Below are 15033 nucleotides of genomic sequence, written 5' to 3'. Positions count from 1 at the left end.
ATAATACAGTGACCTAAAATGTTGTCCAAAGTAACAACTGCAAAACATTTGCAGTTGTTTACTGCTGTGCCTCAAATGCTGTACTCAAGTTTGCATTGGAAGCATCTGGAAAACATAAATGTGGTAAGATACACAAAAAGCAAGACACAAGAAAAGTCTGCAGGAGATCTCATAAGTGTGTGTGATGTGCAGCTGCTAGGACAGCAAATCCAAGTATAATATACTTGGATTTACTTGGATACTACAGACAATGGCCCTGCCATTATGAAAAACCAAATAGCAAACTTGACCATTTGTCTGCCTGGATTGGGTTTACAATGTTCTCATCATTGCAATACCTCTCAAGGAAAGGGAGATCCAAGAATAGACCAAGCAATAGTTGATACATTCTCCTTGCACTCACTGACTGTACAAGTGGAACCAGCTGACAGAACCAGCCCATAGATCAAGAACAACTCCAGCTCTTATCCTCCAACTGTCATACTACTGAAACCCGAAGATCAATAAGTGATTATGCACAACAAACATCGACGTCTGAAACTCAGCTCTGCATTAATGAGGGCTTCTCTGACACCATACACGGAAACAGTGAGGAGCTCAGACCAGTTAAGATGCAGGCATATACAAAAAGGGAAGTATGCAATGATAGGATTTAAGTTTTGGCCATATGACAAAAAACATATACCAGCAGGTGGTCTTCTGCTTCAAGAGACACCTATCTGCCCACATGGCATGGTGTCACAATGCTAAGCACTGTCCCCTTACAGCAAAGCTGTCAGCTGGAGTTTTTCTGTGTGAAATTTGCATGCTCTCCCTGTGCTCACCGTTTTTAGGTTTGCAAGACCTAACAGCAAAGTTTACTGCAACGTGTAATTACTTCACTGTGTCATCAGATTTTTCATCAGATTGTCAGATTTTTAAAACTATTTCTAGTTTTATTTATATTTATATAGTATTTATTACAGTGTACACTTCAATGCATCCCTTTATTACACTTTATTTATTTATTTGTTCACATTGCTAACATGTGAGACACGTGTGTGTGTTTGGTCGGCACCCTGGTGACACGAGTCAAATTTTGTTGTGCTTTCAAATGACAAAAATGGCTTTAAATCTGAAAACAATAACGTGAACATTGATACATCAATTTCTGGTTAAGTTATATTTAAAATCAGAAGCCAATTCTTGCTTGTGCATACGAGCATAACACATAATGATTCAAATGAACTTGAAGTGACTGTAGAGTTTTTGGTATGTTGCACAGACAGTGATGGCTTTAGTCTTCAACGTTAAAGTAACTTACTGCGCATACCAAGAGCAAATTTAACAAGGAAAATATGAGGACTCTGCTAAACTGTTGCCTCAAACCGCAATGTCAAACTAAAATTAAGATGCATACTTCAGTGCTCCAAACATGCTGGAAATAAGAAGACAATAAACTCATTCTTCTCGCTCTCCCTCTTAGTTAACTGCATATTACCTTTTTACTTTCCTGCATTCCAAGTAGGTGTGTAAAACACTAAATTGCTTAGCTCATAAAGAGAAATGAACAGTCTTAATTCAAATACCCAGTGAGGTTTTAACTCAAGACTGGAAAATATCTAACTAAGCTAAACAACCCCATAAAACGTAATACCACAAATATGTCATCTGGTTAACTCATACCCACATTTGTTCTGTATGTTTGTCAGCTCACTGTTTAGCCAGAAGAATGGCTGAGAAATGACAAACATTGGGTTCCCCCCCCCCTCACAAAACAGCATCTGTATTTGGCGATTTCTCTATGAAGACGTTTTAAAGCTCTCCCCCATGTTCAGATTTTATGGAAAGGCAGTAACGGTGGGTGAGAATGTGCTTTGAAGGGGCTACCACGGCCAAGCGTTTTATGGGTTTGTGTCTCTGTCCACGATATTTTGGCATCACTTGGAGCCAGTGGTAGGAGGTTTACTGAGGTCAAAATGCATTTCTTGGTCACTAAATATAAGAATCCATTACCCTGTCAATTCTGATGTGTGTCCAAGGCTATGACTGGGTGTGTAAATGCGTGCTTGTGTGTGAGTGAGGGACTCTGTGTGTGTGTTTGTTTTCCTCTTCAGTGTGGTACATATTAAATCCTCACTACACTTTTATAGCCTTGTGCGCATTCTCACCATAGTTTGGTCTACTGAACTGGTTATCATTTCAACCTGTAATGGGGTCTGTGCAATAAATGTATATATATCATATTTAAGGCAAGCAGTCATTGTCAATAAAACAGTTTGGAGATGGAGCACCGGAGTTATGTCTACACTGAGGCAATTTAGATACTTACGGGAAGCACAGTGAGAAATACATACATATCGCACTCAGCATATCATTTTCTGGCCTCTAGATATCACATAGCTGCAAACTACCACTCTCTTTTATTGCAAGCAACAAACCACCTTACCTCAAGCAGATCAATTTTACATGACCGTGCCTCTGAATTTGCTTTTAAAACTAAATAAACAAATAAAAACGCACAAGTATGAATAATGATTTGAAATTCTTACAAATCAAGATACTCAGGAATGTAATGTTTCTGTTAACCCCTTAAGTACGATCAGCACTTATCTGCATAATTATAAATGATACAGTACGAGTGTAATGATTGCATTTAATGACGAGATATATTATATATATATATATATATATATATATATATATATATATATATATATATATATATATATATATATATAAATTGATGAAGGTGCAAGATAAAGAGGCCTGTGATGTACTTCTGCTGGCAATTTTTAATTCTCCATCTTCTTTCAGAGATTTGTTTGTGCTGCTGTCAGTATCCTTTCTGCTGTATTCCACATCAAATGAAAATATGAACCTGTCAGCAACGGTTCAAAGAATAATGGTCAACCGAAAGAAAAACAGAATGTGAAAAACTTCCCCTGTTAGAGATGCTCATTAAGAGCTTCTGGACACTGTTACCATGAAATAATAATGTGCGCCTACATACAACAACTGCAACAAGTAAGTGGAAACAGAAAAACATAAACATGCAACCAAAAAATAAATAAAAAATATTATAATACTTTATGTAACTTTGCTTTTGAAATTAGGATGATCTCACTTACCTAAGGGCTGTAAAAAGACCAGTCTGCTGTGCAACACTATACACACCACTTGATTTAGTGAGATAAACAAACTGTCACCATCTCCTTTTCTCTCGTTTTCAGTTATTCTGCAGCTCACGTGTACACTGTTGCACTAGGTAGGTAGCATGTATATGCAGGCACACAAACCTGCAAAATGAAACTGGTGTTGTCTGTGTGTGTGTGTGTGTGTGTGTGTGTGTGTGTGTGTGTGTGTGTGTGTGTGTGTGTGTGTGTGTGTGTGGATGTGCAGGCACACTAACTTGAAATGACAAGTTAACCGGAGGGTAACTAATAGGGTTAAGTGTGTAGGAAGAGAAAAAAAGATAAATGGGATAAGGCGATAGAAGGATTTTTTGCTTACACACAATAAGTAGTTGGTGTCATCTGCCTAAAGGAAGAGGGCAGACAGCGTGAGAGCAACAGAGAGAAGACTTTGAAAGAGACAAAAGACAGTGAAAGCATAGCGATAAAGAGCAAAAAAATACCTTTGTAAGACTAGAGGAGGGGGAAATGTGGTATAGGGAGAACTGGCTGACTGGTGGGGAGATTTCATGCTAAAACCAAGCGAGATATTTCAAATTTCTGGAAATGTAGATGTTTAAAGACTGACGTGACAATTAATATGGACATATGGAAAGAGAAGCTTCCAGAAAAGCCCATCAAACAGCAGAAATCTCCCTTTCCCGATTAGGTATGCACAGGGCTTGAAAAGGCCGATTATGTGCACTTAAGGCCATACAGATGTCACATTAACCTCTCCCAATCCCATTTACCAGTTCTCCATGTTGTGTTTTTTTCTTAATTTCCTTTAGAGTGTAAGGCCATAATATTTGGAGTGGGTCACAGTGTGAAGTAAGTAAGGGGGGGAAATTGAGGAGAAAATGGCTTTAAGACGAGCTCATTTACTGGCTTATGTCTGTGTGCTTAGCCAGCGGTGTCCGCCATTGCTGGTCTGTTATTAGTAATGCTGAAAAAAAATGTTTACAAAAGTCTTGAAGTCATTAAGCCAAATGAGATGCAATGTGGTAAATAAGTAAGCATTTGTTTCCTAATAACAGACTAAATTAAGAGTAGATCAAGAAGGAAAATATTTGACAAGTCAAGAAGCAATGAAAGCACAGCTGACCACAGCAAACCAAGCTATAGGTAGCTCTAAAGAAGGAACCACTCTTCCCTTATCCTGTTTACACTTCCCTTCCTCCCTCCTTTGCTCCTCCATCCCTCACACCATTTCTTTCCACCTATTTTCTCCTGTTGAAATCCCCTTTAAGTGCTTTGAAGGAGAGCAAATGTCCTAAACCACTTTCCAAAATCCCCATGTGTGTCCTCATTTTTAAGTGCCTGTGTGGATATGTGACAGAGAGAGAAAGAAGAACGGGAGAGAGAGGAAGCAGCCAATATGTGGGAAAATGTCAAAAACCTTCAAAATCTCAGTTGCTCCATAAGACCCTGAAGTCCTGCAGAAAGCCAGAGAGGAGGAAAAAAAATTAAATCAACAATATTTAGTGACCTATCACTCTGATTGGTTGGAAATTGTTAGTGCTGATCAGTAGACAGATTATTATTGGTCTCCTGAGTGGCTTTCCTGCGAGAACTAGGAAGAACCACAGAGCCGCATAAAAATTCTGTTTGTGAATGTTTGTTAGGGAGAAAGCAAGACAGAAAGAGAGAGAGAGTGGTGAAAGCTGAGCTCCAGAAGGGAAATCAAAAGGGAAGGCATCCATTTGCTTCTCTGTCTGAGCCTTGTTTAATTTATGTGGGAGAGAATTTATAATTTCCCCAAACACACACATGCACACTTGCACACACACAAAGAAGGAGTGTTCTCTATGGCTCCACAGTCAAGGGCCCAGAGAGCAAACTGTTTGTGAGGCCTATGTACCTCACATGGACTGAAAAGTAATTTCAGTCATTAATAGTGTACTGTACAAACATGTGTGTTTGTGTGTTGTAATAAATTGCCCATCAGGATTAAAAACCCTATTGAAGAAGGGATTTTAAATCAGCGTGCCTTTTTATTTCACTCTTCCGGTCCTCTGTTTTTCATGTATTCTTGTACAATCATACCAAATTTCTCTCTTTTTCCCCCCACCACTCTTTTTTTCTTTTAATTGCCATTTCTTTTAACACTCTTTCTCCCTTCTGCGTTCTTTTCTTGACCTCTTTTTCCTGCATTCCCCGTGTCTTTTTCCCCCCCATTTGGTAAGTGTCCACTGGAGAGACATTTACAGCGTCAGAGCACATAATGAGTGCTTAGGGCACTCGTACACTAAGGCATGAATAAAATCAGACATTTGCAATGTTGTAGCAAACCCCCTTACCCTTCACCCCACCACTGGCACACTAAAAACAGCTGTGGCAATGTGAGAGGACAGCAAACGCAACCAAGCTGCCACTGGCACTGAAAACCAATCAACTGGCAAAAATTTGCATGCACACAGGAAAGTATTAACACATACATGTGGACATCAACACATGCTTAGGCATTTACAATGACTTACTAATGTGACACAATTCCAGAGGTGCTTGAGAAAAAAAACCTGCTTTCAGCTTACGAAAGCCACAAGTCTGCATGTGTATGTGTGATGATTCTGTACTTGCAACTAAAACTTCTGTGTTAATGATTAAACTATGTCAATGAACAACATGAACACATATTTGCATATTCGATTACATACAGTGCATTTGCAGTGTGCATATGCTGTTTTTTTGTTTCATCATTTTAAAATAATATGCACAATTTTAAAATGGCATTAAGGAAAACACAAGTCTGAGGAATGACAGCCAGCACAGGACAGACAATCACACCTGCCACGCTGTCATTGCCATGAGTGATGCACAAAAATGCAGGAGATGTAGCAATGACAGAAACTAATAAAATACAGATAAGCCACCCACTTATTGCTTTTATCTCCCATGGTGCATTGGAAAGTCGCTGTTTAGACTACAGCAAAGTCAAAATGACACAATGCCCTGGAAATATAGCTAAAAGACAGACTGAGAGAATTCAAGCCCAGCAGGAGCAGGAAGGGGAGTAAATGGGGACGAGACAAGAAGTCGAGCCAATGAAAAAAATAATAAATGCATTCAAAAAGAAGCAGAGTGCAAAACAGAGTGGGGGACGTTCTTCCTTTACTGTATGAGGGGAATATAAGAAGTCTAATGACAACGTACCACATTATTGCCAATAGCCTGAAGCCACAAATGATTTCTCTGTTGCTTTACTGGTCTGACACACCAAAAAAAACAACCTATCAATCTGAAATGGTGACCAACAGGAAGTTGTCACAAAAGTGATGACTTCTGAGGAAGCCATGATATTTAACGTCCACAGCAGAAGAAGCTATCATTGTCCATTAGCTTGCCGTGTTTTACAATCCAGCTTTATTTAACCTTACAAGCTGTTGATCGAAAGAGAAATAGTTTTGAGACTGTTATGAAAAAGCATCTGATGGCAAAGAGGCTCCACATCTGGCAAATTACAAAAACTGAGAAATGTGTGACCAGCCATAATGACACCAATGAGACCATCCATGGACTGCCGTCATGTGATGTCGTTACATGTTGACAACATTTTTAGTACACCATTCTTGTTTGAGTTAAAATACTGTATTTCTCTGGCTTTGCTGCATCATATTTGGTGGAGGAGAACAGGTTCAATAGCATGTTGTTTACTGACTTGCTATTATATGACTTACTATGACTCCAGTGTTTCTGAATCAGTCTAACCCCCCCATGAACCCAATCATGTTCTATAGTTGCTGAGCTGTTACTGACAACATTTGATGTCTGATTAAAAACAAAAAACTATATTAGCAACTTTCTATTAAAAGACTACTTACGAGAAATGTCTTTGCCCTGCATCTTGTGCACAAGCACACATACATATCGGTTCAATCAGTGCTTTTCCACATAAAAAATAAAAGCCCTTGAGGCTTCTGTTGCCCCAAATTAAGCAGGCTTCCGTCCTAGCACATACGTAGGAGTATCTATTCAAGCCTGCCTATGCCTGAGTCTTTGTCCTCTGTAAAGGTTGACCATGAATTATATGGGTCTCAGACAGCAGGATTTGTCCTTTTTAAAAGCACCTCGAGGGCAAAAACTTTACATAAAATTGTTAAAGTCCATTCTGTGTGGGCACTCCACTCTGGATCTGCCTGTAGGGTGGAGTTACACTTTCAAATGGGCAACCATCGACTAAGTGCTGCCATCTGAGCACTGGTGTGTGTCCTGAGTTCCATCTTTCAGTAGTTAGGGAAGCTGAGAAGGTCGTGGGAGAGAGAAAGAGAGAGAGAGTTTGCCATCCTTTGGTCACCGTGTGGTTTGTGGCTCAGCGCTCCCAGGCTGACTTACATTCCTACACCACATTATTTCTTCTTGCTTCAAATGCCCCAACAGTGGTTCGACTTTCCCAGATTGATCGTGTCATCAGAGCTCAATAATTAGCAAAAACAGCTTGTTCAAAATTGATCCTAACACAGCCTGCAGGTAGCCAAATTTGTGACAACAACACATAGATTAAACTTTTTGTAATTTTGAAAACAAAAATGTCAGAATCATGAAAAAAAAAAAAAGAACCCTTCAGGAGTTTTGTAAGGAGAATTATTGTGACATTCTGACATTGGTTTTTACCATGTGTCAATCTGTGGCATTTCCTGTAAACACACAAAAAACACACCATTACCTGACACTTTCCTTCACTACTGTCACCCAGCCAACAACATGCAACAACAAACAACTGAGAAACAGAATCCAAATCAAACCATAAGCCGGTTTTATGTTTTATTCATGAGCCAACAGGGGCATCCCACAGCTATATGTTTCGTTCATTTCCACGACTTTTATAATTGGCTGTCTCGCATGTCAGTCAAACATGTGGTGCCAGCTGGATGTCAGAGACGTATTAACATTTGATGAAGAGGGTATAAAATAGATAACACAGTAAGTGTCTGTGAGTGGGTATTGTTGTGTTTAGATGCAAATTCAAGGTGCTGACTTTGAACAAACACCTAAAAATCAAATGGATGTACATACAACACATGAATTCTTTAATATGACAAAAGGAAATGTTTAACTGGATGCAAAAACAAAAGTAAAAAAAACAAAAATAATACAGTGTCTCTTTGCACAGTTTGACCTACCTCCTACTGCTAAACCAGACATTGATTTGGCAATGTCACGTGCACACAGAAACACCTGTAAGCAGCCCCTTATATATTCTGTCTATTATATATGACTTTTTTTTTTTACTTCATGGCTTTATAATACACACAAAACAAAGAAAAGGTGAACCTTGACATACGGAAAACATCCAATTCCACTCAAAAAGAAAAAGAAAAAAAATCAATGCATGAAGTTCATGAATTAGGATGTACAAAATATAGAGGAACTCTTCTCAACAAGTGCTGTCATTTGGTCAACTATGGATTCTGAAGGGCTTCTGTTCCTCAGAAGTACCATTTGAGTTCCCTTTGTTATGAATCACTTTATGAGAGTAGGCGTATTTTTTTTTTCCAAATGGTGGCCATCTCATTTTGTCAGCATAAAGGAAAAGACGAGGAAGGTCTCTTCCCGTCACAGTGTGGGGGTGAAAGAACACATGAGAGAGAGACATAGAAAGGCCAAGAGACAAAATGAAGTGCAACAAATAAAGGCGAGACATAGAGATGTAAGGAAAGAGGAGCCATAATTGCTTCCATGCTGTGGAAACAGTCAAACTCTAGGCACTCTTTGCTTCCATCTTACAAACAATTATCCACTCAGATTCTCAAATAAAATAAAAGACACTCACAAAGATGTAACTATAGCAAATGGTAGAAATATTAATGCTAAAGAAAAAAAAAGAGAGAGTGACAAGTGGGTGAAAAAGCACAATCTAACTGCTTGTTAAAGCAGTCAAACACGCACTTAAAACAACTTTTTGTGGCAAAAGTGGGTAATTCCAACAGAATCACAGCACACAAGTCAATCTGTGTAGCTCTTTCATTTCAAGCTCAGCTTTGGTAAAAAAAAAAAAAAAAAAACCCACAAAAAACAGCAAGATGTTGTGTCTGTGATGACAAAGCTGAAATGAAATGTGATGTTTTACTGATGCATATGATCTCAAACAAACTGATTAATTTGTGTACACTGACCTATCCAACAATTTAAAATAATTGAAATCAAATCAACCATAAACTTCCGCTATATGCTGTAAAATCCAACATATAGTGCATATTAATGCAGCAAATGCATTACTCCAAAAACATGACATAAAATTGTAAAACACGGACAGAACATTATTTCTGCTTAACAACTATTTTTAATTCTGACCCCAAGTAAGCCACTATCTTCATGATAACTTAACAGCAGCTAATGTGTGTAATTAGTTACATGGCTAATGTTAAATAGTGCACTGGCACGGTAAACGTTAATGATGACTGTCATGGTGTCAATGTTGCTGAAATGGTAGCTTTTCTAACCTCAAGAAATTCTTCATAAAAAGCTGTTATGTCAGTCGTTAAGATCCTTTGCGACATTTGCTACTGTTCATGCATTCAGCTGCTAGTGGGGGGGGGGGGGGGGGGGGGGCTGTATGCATTTGTAAAGTTGTGTGTCATCTGGAGCAGGTGAAGATGGCACTTTTGCAAGTTAATATGTAATCCTTTAATAGTTTTTGGGATGCATTAGCACCAGCCTATATTTTTTGGCAACCCTATTCCAATATGGTACCTACAGGATTGAAATAAATAAATAAATACATATTTTTTTACACTTTGCATTTTCAGAATTTTGGCATTAAAATTATTGGTTCTGGTGATAGCTCTGTTTCCTCCAACTCTTCAAGGGTAGCTTGCTAGCTCAGCCACCACCTGGCTAAATAACAAGTGACACTGCAAATATCTGCAAGTAAACAACTCGCAGATATATACAACAACAACTATTCAACTGTCTTGTTTTCTGCTAAATTGTGAATTATTATCCAAATGAAAGATTGACCTTTTCTGTCTCATTACATTTTGTCTGTGTTTTTCTAAGAATCAGTGACATCTAGTCAGGTAGCTGCTTCATGACTACTAGAGGGAAAAAAAAAACAGAATGGAAAAAGTTGTCTTGTAAACATACAATATGGCATTAATTAGTGTTGACTCAGTAGCAAGTTACCACCCTGCCTTAGTGTTTGTGTGTGGGTGTATACCACCCTCTCAGCTTCCACAGTAGCCAACAGAGAAACAAAGAAAACATGTGTTTCAAATAGCCAACTCCAGCACTCAAGCACTGGAAATGCACATGTAATCACTACCGCATGTCAGCAGCTACACAAACACACACAGTGCATGAAAAGACACTACAAGTAAAATACACAAGCAGGAACACACGCAAGTAATCAAATCAAATTGTAGAGTACAAACTTGCAAATACTTGCAAAATGCAGCTAAGAGTTTGGCAGTTGTGGAATGAATCCTTGATTACTGCTGCTCCTATTTACTGCACTGACGTGTGCGTGCATGTATTCATGTTTATAATTGTGTGTTTAAGTGCGAGGATGTTTCACATAAGAACTTTCTTCCACATGGTACTTGTAAGACTTACTGACTGACTAGATGACTAAAGAAATGGCTTCATGTGCAGAATTTTTAACAGCAGCTGTGAGATAGAAATCAATCCATTTTCTTCCCCTGACCTCCTCTATGCTTCCCGGGGCGGACATTATATCAGGCCAATGGTTCCCTATCTCCAATGTGCGTCAAGATAATGGGAATAGCACCTGTGATTTTCCCTTTAATTTCTGCATCCATCACCCTATCGTACTCCTTGTACCATCTCTCAATAAGTGAATTTCTTTCAATAAAACATATTCTTTACCAGAAAGAACTGAACTTCCCCTTTAAAACTGAAAATAACTGTAACAAGTAGGCTTTGGGGGTTCTACAGCACTGCAGTTCATGTGAGACTTACTTATCCAAGGGATATCTTATTACGTCCATTCATTCTGGAGCAAGAGCAGTGTAACCTTTTGACTAGGGAGCTAAATCATGACCATTATCCACCGGCAGTGCTCGTTATTCTGCACTCCCTCTGCGGGACGGAGCGGTCCGATTGACTAACTGTTCCCTAAACTGTTTCCTTTACATGGAGGGAAGCAGGGAGGGGAAACGGTAGAGGGAGCGGGATAGAGGGGGAAAAAGATGAAGAAAAGGCTGCAGATTGACTTGTTTTACCAAACTGTTTTACTTTTTGGGAAGCAGATGAGGCGTAAGGGCCGGACAAAGTAAGCTATAGAGGGTGAGCCGTCAGATTGATTAATACTGCCAAAATTACTACCCTCTCAGATGAGGTGTCATTTTCCCAAAGAATCCCTTACAGACACACAAATGAATGGGACCTTTTGTTCTACGTGGAAAATGAATTACATGTTAAGACTGTACTTAAAACTAAATACTCGGTATATGGGAACACAGAGGGAATCCATTTCTAAAGCCAGTAATTCTAACCAGAGGATTGACAGTAAAACTGTGCGTGTGTGTGTCTGTGTGTATACGTGTGTGTACATGTGTTTAAGCATCTGTGACCATGTCTCCTGTAAAATGATACCTCTTCCTCCATTGCTGAATGCATGACTTATGCCCAGGAAACAAATTGAGCTTTTTTTTTTTTTTTGCTATAACACAAAATGAAATGAATCTCATTTCTGTTTGTGTGTTCATATGTCAGTGAGTGTGTATATTTTAATACACACAAATTGCTTCCTCTTGTAATAACAAGATGAAGGTAATCTACATCTGGTAGAATGGATCAGTTTTATTCCTGCTTAACTGTTAAAGCTAAAATAAGAATTTGCTGAATGTATCCAACACAGGCCAGAGTTCCTATAAGTGCAGAAAACAGTGAAGTGAAGAAAACAGACACAAATAAAATTTGTAGAATGTGCACCGTTTTTCTTTTTGTTTTGTTTTTGTTTTTCGTTTTTTTGTTGTTGTTTTTTTTTTTTGGGGGGGGGGGGGGGGGGGGGTATACTTTGGGGGATTGTACCTCAGTCAGCTGAAAGTTACATTTCTTTCAACCATCCAGACCATTTGCCTGCTAACTGCTCGGTTGTTATTCTGCTGCTGACTGACACCAACCTAATGGTTTCTAGTTTTATTGCCTTCCTCTGAAAATGTAGGATGCAGTGAGCAGGTTCTTAGTACATTTTTCAATCTGTCTTTCTGTATGATGAGCTCTGACTGGCTTCTTTGCTCTATGCCTCTGTCGGCCTTTCATTTTTTGTGTCTTATAAGCAAGACGTGCAAGACTAATTAACAGTAGTTTGTAAATCCAAATCTAGTGTGTAGATAAACCAGATCATGGAGAAATATGATTAACTTGAAACAAACTCATAATACTGCATGCCTATGCATACTCATGTGCACAATATGCATGTGTTAAGAAATAAAGCATATGCTTCAATTTTATAAATATGAACAGTGACACAAATACAGCCAGAGACCACATGTGAAAAGCCTGTGGATTATACAAAGCGATGTGATCTCATAAAATTACATTTAGGAAATCAATAAGGGGGAAAAAACACATTGGAAATGATCGAGAGTGAAATTAATTCTTAGGACCTGTCTCATGAAGGCAGGGAGTAATAATAACATAATTTTTCAAGCAGAATACAAGAAGTGGAGAATGTATAGTGAGTTTTACATCTGAACCAGCAGTCAAAGCATTAGAAAATTATTTTACAATAATAGTTGGAACATTACACATAAGGGATGTCAGGAATACCAGTAGAATTACACAATTCTCAGTACTGAATTTGATACCAATGTACTTGAAACATAAATTCCTTTATTAAAAAGTTATTTTTAAATACTGACACAGTGGTGAGATAGTTTACTTAAAATGTAAACATTTTGTTGACAGGACTCTGAGTGTAAGGTTAAGATGGTTGCAGACTATCCTGCTAATGTTTTTACAACGTTACTACGTTTCTTACTGTTAGCTGTGTCATGCTAATTTAAGCATTTATATAACATTAGCCATGATTTTACAACGGCAAAGCTAGCTGTCTCAATGTCTTAAAGAATAAAAGAAAAGAAAAAACAAAAACATGCATTTCAGGATAAATATATGTTAATTAAAAAAAAAAAGAATTGCAGCATCAGGATGTACACTGATTACAGTAGTAGAAAATGGTTAAAAAAAAATTAAAAACTCCAATAACTAAAAAGGTGCATTCACATTTTCAGAAGTTCAGTAAAAAGTATCATAAGTATTAGTTCTGATGCCATACCTGTTTTACAGCCCTGAAAAAAAATTGTGGCCATAAATGTAAAGATAAATGAATAATTAAATAGTATAATAGGAAGCAACCTGTCTGTTGATGTTCATGTTCAGGAGTGACTTGTTAGTTGAAGAGGAGGATGGTAGAAATGGGACGTGTGTGAATCTATGCTAGCTAGGGTCCCAGGATCTAATTTCTGATTTATAGCTTCTCTCCCACTGCGAGCCAGGCAACAGCGTACAGCTATCTGCAAACTCTGGAACAAACTCCCTGTCATCTCTACCAGCAATTGTTTTAAAGCTTTGCAGTTTTAAATGTGTCACTCTTTTTCCCTGTTTGTCCATATCTATTTGAATCCAACTACCTATTGTAAGCTAATTTAGCAGAACTGAAGAACTTTGCTTCTTTTCTGCCTGACATTTTTGTGTCAAGACAAGACAAAAAACAGCTGGTAAAGGGAATAAATTAGGGAAATGGTTTGAGATTTAAGGCAGTGCACAGTCATGCTGCGCTGGTCTCCTCTGCGAAGTGCATCCTTCTTCACCCGTCACTGCCCTTTTACTCTTTTTTTCCCCAGAGCTACTCTTCCCGGTTGCCCTTTACTCCCTGCTTTTCTTAAAACACAAGCACACATTCAAAAGCACACACTGGGTAACTTGTATTAATTTTGTGCCTTTTGATTTAACCTTTACTCTTGCTGCCAAACTTTTTGGACTTTTTGTACACACTAGTTAGGACCTCCGGCATTTCAAATTTAACGCAGTCACACATTTCACCCACTTACGCCCAGTAGCATACAAGCGTTATCGCACACGAACACACATTGAAAGTCACCCCTGGCATTCCAGTGTCTCCTCTCTTCCACAGTAGCTCTACACTCCTGCTTGAAGCCTGATGATTCCCAGTCCTGTCACTGTGGGCAAGGGAATGTTCTGTCACCGGAGGTAATGGACTGCCTTGTCACCCAAATCAACAGAATGAAGACATAAACCTCCCAGACAGTCCGGACATGGAGGTATGATGCATCTTCAGGACATGAGGTACATATGGAGAGCGAGGTATAAAGAAAGTGACAGAAAGAGATTGTGGACGGGTAAGAGGGGGTGGGGGAGCATGTTTCTAGGGTAGATCAGAGAAGGAGAACCAGTTGACTAATGGCTCAGAAGTAATGTGACCTACTGACTCTCATAAGGTCAGAAAAGCTCAACCTAAATTCATGTTTCTCTTTTAATTACTGTCACATTGCTGTAACACAATTAGCTATGCAAGTCAAAGTACTATAAGAGAAGTATGCTCTTCTTCTGGGGCACTGTATCTGTAAATGTGTCTAAACAAAATGCATGTACAGCATAACATATATAGGGGTGAAGGAACTTCATACTCCTACTCATTCTCTCACAATCTTTCTCTCTTATCACAGATCAGCATTGTGCTTACATTAGCCTGAAAAACTCCAAAGCCAAAGTAAACATAAGCAGAAATGTTGAGGGACACAGTGATCCAGGATGTAAGCACAGCTTCCAATAGCTGATTGGGCACTTCTAATATCCGAACATATTCATGGAGGTATACAGCATGGCCCCGTATCTCTCTCCATAACCCCTAATCTGCTGTTAACCCAAAACATGTTATGTATAGGTATATCTAATA

General features: G+C 38.7%; 1 protein-coding gene across 2 annotated transcripts in view; it reads right to left on the bottom strand.

Moving 5' to 3' along the window:
• The window catches only part of unc5ca (unc-5 netrin receptor Ca), a 187328-nt gene that overhangs the window by 152881 nt on the left and 19414 nt on the right, over positions 1–15033 (bottom strand). The window lies entirely within an intron of this gene.

This window comes from Rhamphochromis longiceps, linkage group LG12 (genome assembly GCF_057381845.1).
Source record: "Rhamphochromis longiceps isolate RC_006_pf linkage group LG12, R_longiceps_female_GT1.1, whole genome shotgun sequence".
NCBI classification, from domain to species: Eukaryota; Metazoa; Chordata; class Actinopteri; order Cichliformes; family Cichlidae; genus Rhamphochromis; species Rhamphochromis longiceps.
Note: the sequence above shows the minus strand (reverse complement) of the source record. Positions and strands in the feature narration are given on the sequence as shown.